Raw genomic sequence first — 9,107 nt, 5'->3', positions numbered from 1 at the left:
GATTCTGTTGAAAAACTTTTCTTAAAAACAGAAGCAAACGTAACGAAACAGGGATAAACATACCAGAATTTGTCCAGTAGAAACTCTTGGACTAATGATTACACCCTAGAGCAGCTAGATACAGGCAAGAGTGTGCAGGGCGATATTGAATGTGTCAATGTCTGTCTCAAATTTCTCTCGACCTGTGCACCTACGTTGTAAACTTTCATTCATAGGCTAAGTTGTAGCAAGCACAGGATGGGTATGGGGAAAATTAGGGTACCATGTAGTAGCCTAAGCCTATTGATGTTACATTGAGCTGGGTGAATGGCATATGAATTACAGTCATCCAACATACTCTTTTAGAAATAAGGCCGTGGTCATGAAAAAAAAAAAAGAACGGCCCTCCCTCATCTTAAACTCCACCGACCGCCACTGACATTTACTAATGGGCTCCTGAATCCAGACCTAGCAAGATGTCAGCCTCCTTGAACAGGCGTATGCAACCGTGAGTAGATAAAGTTCAAAACAACGGTCGGCCATCTTGGAGGCTGTCTCTAGTTCTTATTATAACTAAATGCATTGTGGGCTTCCACCATTTTAATGTAGTCAACTGGGTGGGACTTCCAAATTCATTGGCTGAGATCTCCTGGTGACTCCGTTGGAGTCATGTCCAACTGGGTCATCAGGAGGGATAAGCCAATACTGAAGTAGAAAATGTACCACTTCAAATGGAGAATGGGCATATTCGATTATGCTGAGCCACAGGGCACCGTTTTATGGCCTGTGATGTAAACGGTGAACAGGCAAATGCGGCAAGGGAGAAGCGCTCTTCTCAAATAGAAAGGTGCAGATTACTGTTCTGTCATTTAGTCAACAAGGTGCATCATCCAGAAACATACATCTCTTCCATAAAATACTTGTTTCATGTGAAAACACAGAATCCTACTCATTGCGCCAAGTGCTTAATTACAACACTTTTGTTTTGAGGAGACTTCCCTGTGGGCTTTGAATGTGGCACCTGTCTCCCGCCTGGAAGGCAGCCCAGTTCCAAAACGAATGCCATCAATTTTCACCCCTTGCAAATACACGCCTATCCGGGCGCCCAGGCCAGATTAATCGAATCCCCTCAATGCCGCTGCATATTCTGTCACAGACGCTATAATGACACAGATACAAAGATGAGTCCTCTATCCATCTCTATGGATGCGCACCATTGTTCAGATTAAAGAAAGCAGCAGATGTGAAGACGATCATTTTTGTCTCCGTTTCTATCTACTACTACAGGTTGGTAATAGCACGTTTACACTTCCTAATATCGACAGAACATGTCATAACATGATAGGAACAAATCCGTCAAGAGATTACCAGATTTTATGTGTTATTTTTGTGTCGTGATGAAAACGAAGTCATATAGCTTGAGATTTGGGGTTTGTCTGAGTTAATGTACACAATTTCGTCAAGGTAATTTAAAAATAATCTATTTATTTGAGATTTCTGAGTTCGTTTAATATGGTTATTGGTTGTGTAAAACAATTCTCTCACGAGCTGGTAAAATGGCGGCGTCCGCTGTCTGCGTTTTAAAGTCCAGATAGAAGCCAATGGACCCGATCATATATTTATGTAGTTGGTGCAGTATATTAACTAATATACATGGGTTCTAACTTATAACATTATTTTTTCGTTTACAATTGTACAATTTATGCTCCCCTCATATATAAACCACGTACACAAGATGGTAATTTTGATGACACATGGTGAGTTTACTGCCTACTGTACATGGTAAAATGGTGTGGTGCGCACAAAATTGTAGTTCACATTTTGGTATGACAAATGGCTGTGATGATTGTGATCATTTTCTTCAATATTCATCAGATATGAACACAATTACAATCTTTAGAGAATACAAATCTCATTTAATCAATTGCATGTGGAAAAACGTTATCAAGCCAGCAGCAGGTGAAACAGAACCTAAATTATCTCCCCCCTCTCCCTGGTTTTAGCTTGCTGCTATCACTGTCTAGGTTTAGGATATTTAAGCCATACCAGTGACAAACGTGGCTATGTTATCGACACATGGCAGGACCAAACAAAGTCTAGCTCACTTATTTTGCGAGCTAGAAAGAAACGGACACAAATTTATTCAGAATCGGAGCAAGCTAAGGTTAGCTGATGCCTCTTCAACAAGAAGCAACTGTGACAGCATTGGTCCTTAACTTCCAAAATAAACTTTCCCATTGAGCAAAATCCACCCCTCTAAAGAAAACCTGGCTCCTGGACTACTCCAAAATGGCAACCGATCCACGATGGAATACATGGCCACATCTTGGTTTAGCACACCATCCACACACACACACACACACACACACAGTTTTGACCCCAGCCACAGGGCTCTATACAGAGCCATGCACAGACCTTTTGGGGAGCATGTGCTCAAGCTAAAAAAGGGCAGCCCCCAAAAAAGAATTCCCAGCAACTGTGGTCACAGACTCATAGAGTACCTAGTGGTTAGAGCGTTGGGCCAGTAACTGAAAGGTTGCTGGATCGAATCCCTGAGCTGACAAGGTAAAAATGTGTCGTTCTGCCCCTGAGCAAGGCATTTTAACCCGCTGTTCCCCGGGCGCCGAAGATGTGGATGTCAATTTAAGGCAGCCCCCCCCCCACCTCTCTGATTCAGTTAAATGTGGAAGACACATTTCAGTTGAAGGCATTCAGTTGTACATTCAGTTGTATGTATCCCCCCCCGTCCTTTCCTAATACCCATGAAACCTAGCAGTCAAACATGAAATGGTTCCAATCGTTTTTCCACCATTCATTGTTCCCATGGGGGATTTTAGAAACACTGAAAATAAGGGCTGTGTTTCATGTAGATTTACCCTGGCGTGACATTTTGATAACATTGTAAATCTCTCTAGGACAAGGTGACTTTTATCAATATATTTGCCTGTATTTACCCCCACTCCCAAAAAAAGAAATGCTAATTAGCTTCTAATGTGGCTATCATAAAGAACTACAAATACCATGTTGATCTGGATGAGATTGCCAAGTGAGGAAAATGTAAGAATCTCTGGATTAACTATTTGATGTTAGCTAAATGTAGTAATGAATAAATTGGCTACATTTATTTAAATTACCAATTCTGTGTACTGTCTTGTGCAAGTTTTAAATTGACACAATACCTGTTAGCAAAGGTGTCAGCTAGAGATGACGTGCAGGAGCTTGCAGGGAATTGTAGTTTTTCATGATGTCTACTTTGACTGTAATTAGCATTTTAAAATCTGAGAGGAAATAGAGCCAAATATATTGGAGAAAAGAGATTTACATGGTTATCAACAAATCCCCTATGATCTGGCCACAGTTCCTGACATAACGTACTGCTCTTATTCTGTAATTTCTGGATTTAAAAAAATGATTTCTGTTTTTCTGTGGCTTCATCCAAAGTGTATTCTTATTCAGACTCTTGAAATATTTGCTCTATACAGGCAAAATGTACCCTTAACATGTGAATGTAATTCCGCTCCTTTGTAAAGACAGCAAATATATGTTGTGTATGTGTGGTACATGTTCTTTATGTGCTCTTCAATACAAATGAATGACAAAAATCATAATAGAAATCCCCTATGGATTGGAACCGTTTCCTTTCTAGACCGCTAGGTTTTATGGGTATTATGACACCTCCACTGTGGGGCTCTGTTGAGCTATTATTACAAGAAGAGGGGAAAGCAGCACCATCTGAGGAGTAAAGTATTCAGATAAACTATTTAGAACAGGAAATGCAAAACTTCAAGTGTAATTGAGGTTTAAAAAGGCTTCTGAATTCCAGTCAAAATAGAAGATTGTAAGACATACTGTAGCCTACCATGACTATAGCCAACCCAACTCCATTTATTGCCACTATTATGTATCCTACGATGACTATAGCCAACCCAACTCCGTTTATTGCCACTATTATGTATCCTACGATGACTATAGCCAACCCAACTCCATTTGTTGCCACTATCATGTATCCTACCATGACTATAGCCAACCCAACTCCATTTAATGCCACTATCGTGTATCCCAGTGGTTTGCAAACTTTTTTGACCCGCGACCCACAAAAAGGACTGGTACAATATTGTGCAATATGCGTGCACACGCAAACATGAGCGCACAATTGCTATGCAAATGTAGCCTGTCATTACAGCCATAAAAGGCAAGATAGGCTACAGAAACAAACTGCGTTTTACACCTACATTTGGAGCTGAAAGTCATTCATGTTAGCAGGCAATATCATGTCACTTCTCTGGAGTCCAGAGCAGAATCAAGTAGGGATATATCATGTCAGAATCATACAGCTACTTGTAGCAGAGGAGGTTGCAGGATCAGATGGAAAGCATGTGCTGTCTGCACCAGCCATCACTGTGGAGGGCAGCCTGCCTGCAGAGTGCATATGCTTGTTGCCAGCCGGGTAGCCCTGTTCTTCCACACAAATATCATAAATTCACCATGTTAAATCTTCATCCTATGATATTGAAGGCAGTGTGATTTAACAGCTGCTTATCTATAGACATATAGCCAGTAGGTACCCAAACAAAGCCTGTATGAAATAGGAAAATGATCAATCAAATCATTAGGTTTTGGCAAAGAGGAGTCGGTGGTAGAGACGAGGTGGTAGTAGATTGCTGCTAAACTGTATTCTATATGGATGATAAACGTAGGCCTACTCTGTTTTTGCCAAACTGGAGGAAATGAAACACATACTTTTTTTTGCTGACTGTCATTGAAAGATTAGTGGAATCTGTGTGGGTAGCTGGACAGGTAGGATGACTGACACTGAAGGTGAACAGGTAGTCACGGGTCAGGTGACAGAGGAATGGATGAGACTGGGGCAGGAATTCCTTTAACCATAAAGTGGTATATTTACTGGGTAGTCTGTGCTGCATAACAAAGCAAGCAGAATAACATGTATCCAATCAAATTCATAATCAAAAACACCAAATCATAACAATCATTCATTATTAATATAATTAGGTAATTCAGCAATTCAGTTAAATAAGAAGTCAATAGGAATCATCCTTGAGTCATTTAGGCTCGTAACTATTCATCATAATCATTAGAAGAATATAAATAATTCAATCAGTGATTGGTTATTCAATCTATAATCTCAATCAGTTTGATATCAGGATTAATCAATTCAGCTAATAATAATTACGTTTCATATTTCATCCTTCCAGGTTTGTCTTCATATCTACGTGTAATTTCATTACATTTTAACCAGATATCAAATGGCATAATTGTCCTGTGATGATCTGTAGGGCCGTGATCATTGGCCGTTTATTTAAGACAATAGCGCTCCAAGCCGCGCTGCGCGGTAACAACGATAAACAATAAATCGCAACAGATAGTTCAGATGAAAGAGAACCGATTCGGTGGATTTACGTTGATTCGTGGACGCACAGAATGTCTGGATTAGACGGAGTTGGGGAAGAGAAAGCAGCGAGGTCTGGAGGTGGCGATTTCCTCCTTTTAATGAGTTGAGATCTGTCGGACATTTCCACCGGACCTAATTAAAGCGCCCCTGACCCAGCTGAGCAAGTGCCATGAATTAAAGGATTCCTTCCACCAACTCCATGGGCCTTTTCTACAGTCATTGATCAACAATCAAGACGTTTTGGTTCTGAAGCATAGATGAGAATTTATAAAAGACTTGCGGGCAGTGGGTTCAGAACAACACACACACAAAAAAAAGCATGCTCTTGTGACACAGTCGATAGCGCGCCGGACCTCGGGCTAGAAGGTCGAGGGTTCGAGACCTGCTCCCTGCTGTTTCATTACAATATATAACACACCCCCGCCGAAAAGGGCATTTTGGAGACTGGAAGGGCAAATGGGAATGTGCTCTGCAGAGGGAGAGCCCTTTCTGTGCACGTACCTGGCTCTATACGTAAACATTAACCTCCATCGTGACCAAAACTACTATTTTATCCCGTATGTTTGCAGGATTTATAGTATGACAGCAGCAGCAGTTAGCTACCAACATCTAGCAGACATGTTACTTTAGCGTTAATCAGTGTGGTTAGGTGTTAGGTGTAAAATCACATGAAGAAGAGATGGCCAAGTTGATTTAGATGGAAGACGTGATCTGAATGCGGTAGCTCTGTAGTTAGCTAGCATAGTAAGTTAGCTCTTCCACTTAAGTTACCTGGTGAAGCTATAATGCTCGGTCTTTGCTGCTGCTGGCTGTTAGTGATACTTTCTAACCACGTTGTTGGTATGGACAGGATCCACTTTGAAAAATAACGTTTTGCTGAAGCCCTCCTTCCATTGTTGATAGCCATGAAAGTTTAATGTCCCCCGCAGATTGACGAGTAGATGTCACATTCGCCCGCATTGTGGCCACAAATGTATCCCACTTTTTCAAGCGTTTCATTTGCGTGGCCATAGAGTCACATTTGCACAGCAAGTGTTGCTACAACCTGCTACCACACAAAGCTTGGCCATCTTGATGAATAAAAATGCAATTGCAAGCTAGCTCTATCCACAATACTAACCCACCAGGTTGTTTTGTTTACCCACGAGTACAGTGCATTCGGAACGTATTCAGACCCTTTTTCCTTTTCCACAGTTTGTTACGTTACAGCCTTAATCTAAAATGGATTTAATTATATGTTTTCCTCATCAATCTACACACAACACCCCATAATGACACAGCGAAAACAGGTTAAGGAATTGCAAATGTAAAATCAATAAATAACAGAAATACCTTATTTACATACCCTTTGCCATGAGACTCGAAATTGAGCTCAGGTGCATCCTGTTTCCATTGATCATCCTTGAGATGTTTCTACAACTTGATTGGAGTCCACCTGGGGTAAATTCAATGCATTGGACATGATTTGGAAAGGCACACACCTGTCTATATAAGGTCCCACAGTTGACAGTGCATGTCAGAGCAAAAGCCAAGCCATTTGGTCGAAGGAATTGTTCGTAGAGCGCTGAGACAGTAGATTGTATAGTCATAATTTAGCATAATAATATAACTCAATCGCTGTTTGCAAAGAATACTGTTCAATGCATGGCTGAGCACGTAGTTGCGTAGAAAAGGCGAGCTATATCAGATACGTTTCTTGGCCTTTTAGAAACACATTTAATGCTATTCTACTACACTCTATATGACTGGAGACATTAGCAGAATATTTGTAAAATCGAAAAAAATCCAGGGTAGCCTAGTCTACTCTGCTAACAATGACAAACATATCAATAAATATGTCTCCATAAAATGGGCCTAGGAGAAGGGGAGACACACAAAGTTGTCAATTATGTCTGAGTGTTGGAGTGTGCCCCTTCCGTCTGTAAATAAATACATAAACTAGAAAATCATCTGGTTTGCTTAATATTAGGAATTTGATGTATGACATTTACTTTCACTCCAGTATGAATATTTAGTACTTTTTCCACCACTGACCAATGGTTTTTGAGTGAAACAATACAGTGTAGACAAGGTTATTCAGTATAATAGTACATAGTGCTGCCTACAACATACTGTAACCTTGTACTAGATGGTTTGTGATTAATTTATGCATTATTTTAATGTAGGAAATCTACTATAGGTTAAGTGCACTAATGTTGTGTAATTTAAAGTGTGCACTTGTCTACTGTGAATGAATGTTGTCAATGCTTAGCTACTTGAGCTGTTGAAATTAGATAGTTGAAAAATATACAAAAAATATATATATTTTTTAAAGAAAGTGCAAGAACTGTCAAGAAAATAACTTTTGTTTCCATTTCTCTTTAATACTACTGGCCAACTCAGATTAAGTCTGAGGCTGGTAACATCAACAGTGAGGACAAACCTAGCCTGTCTCTCTCCTTCCACACTGAGTCCAAACCTACATTCACTGGGTCCTGATTGTGACAGTGGAGCCCAGTTTGCACTGCAGGATCCAGAGATGGCATCAGTGAAGCTGGAAGACTGCAGTCAAACACTGGAGCTGAATGTCAACATTAAAGATGAAGAAGAGGAGGAGAAGATTGCTACATCTGTTAGTCATGGTAAGAGCAGGTTCTATCTATAAGTTATCTTCATAAGCTAGACCTCCATAAGTTATCGCCCAGTCTATTGCTTGGTAGAATTCTGTAATTCTGACTCACACATGACCCCTGACATTCTATTGCTTGTGTTGTTCGTTCCAACTCCCCACTGTGCATGAAATGTTACAGTAGAACTGTTTCATGATGAACTGTTTCAGTGAGAAGGTAGATGTTACTTCATTCTACTGAGACTTCCATAGTTTGACACTAGTATTGTCAGAATTTGTTTTATTAAATTCCAGTTATTTCAGGAAGATAACTTTAATTACAATTTTCTTCAGTGCTTTTCAAAGAGGAACATTTAAATTTGGTTTATTTGAATTGACTGTAATTAAAAATTGAATTGACAACAACCCTTTTAGTTACTAACCCTTGTGATAATGAGTGGAGGATGATATGGCATGTATACATTTGACATGTATATCACACCAACTGACTGGTTCTTCTGATGTTGTTCACAAAGGAGACCATGTTGATACATTATCTACATCCAGAGAGCAACAGCAGGAAGATCATAGAGCTAAGAGGTCTCACCACTGCCGACATTGTGAGGAGATTTTCCCATTTCTATCAACGCTAAAAATACACCTAAAAATACACACAGGAGAGAAGCCTTATTCCTGCACTGACTGTGGGACACGCTTCACAACATCAAGGGCTCTGACAGTTCATCAGAGAGTGCACACTGGAGAGAAGCCTTACTCCTGCTCTGACTGTGGGAAGAGTTTCTCAGGATTGGGTCACTTAAAAAGACACCAACGTATACACACAGGAGAGAAGCCTTACTCCTGCTCTGACTGTGGGAAGAGTTTCTCTCAACAGAGCAGCTTAAACTCGCACAAACATATACACACAGGACAGAAGCCTTACTACTGCTCTGACTGTGGAAAATGCTTCACAGCATCATTTGAGTTAAAAGTTCATCAGAGAACACACACAGGAGAGAAGCCTTACTACTGCTCTGACTGTGGGATGAGTTTCTCTCAACAGAGCAGCTTAAAGTCACACCAACGTATACACACAGGAGAGAAGCCTTACTCCTGCTCTGACTGTGGGAA

Source organism: Salvelinus namaycush, chromosome 40, assembly GCF_016432855.1.
Source record: "Salvelinus namaycush isolate Seneca chromosome 40, SaNama_1.0, whole genome shotgun sequence".
NCBI lineage: Eukaryota > Metazoa > Chordata > Actinopteri > Salmoniformes > Salmonidae > Salvelinus > Salvelinus namaycush.
Note: the sequence above shows the minus strand (reverse complement) of the source record.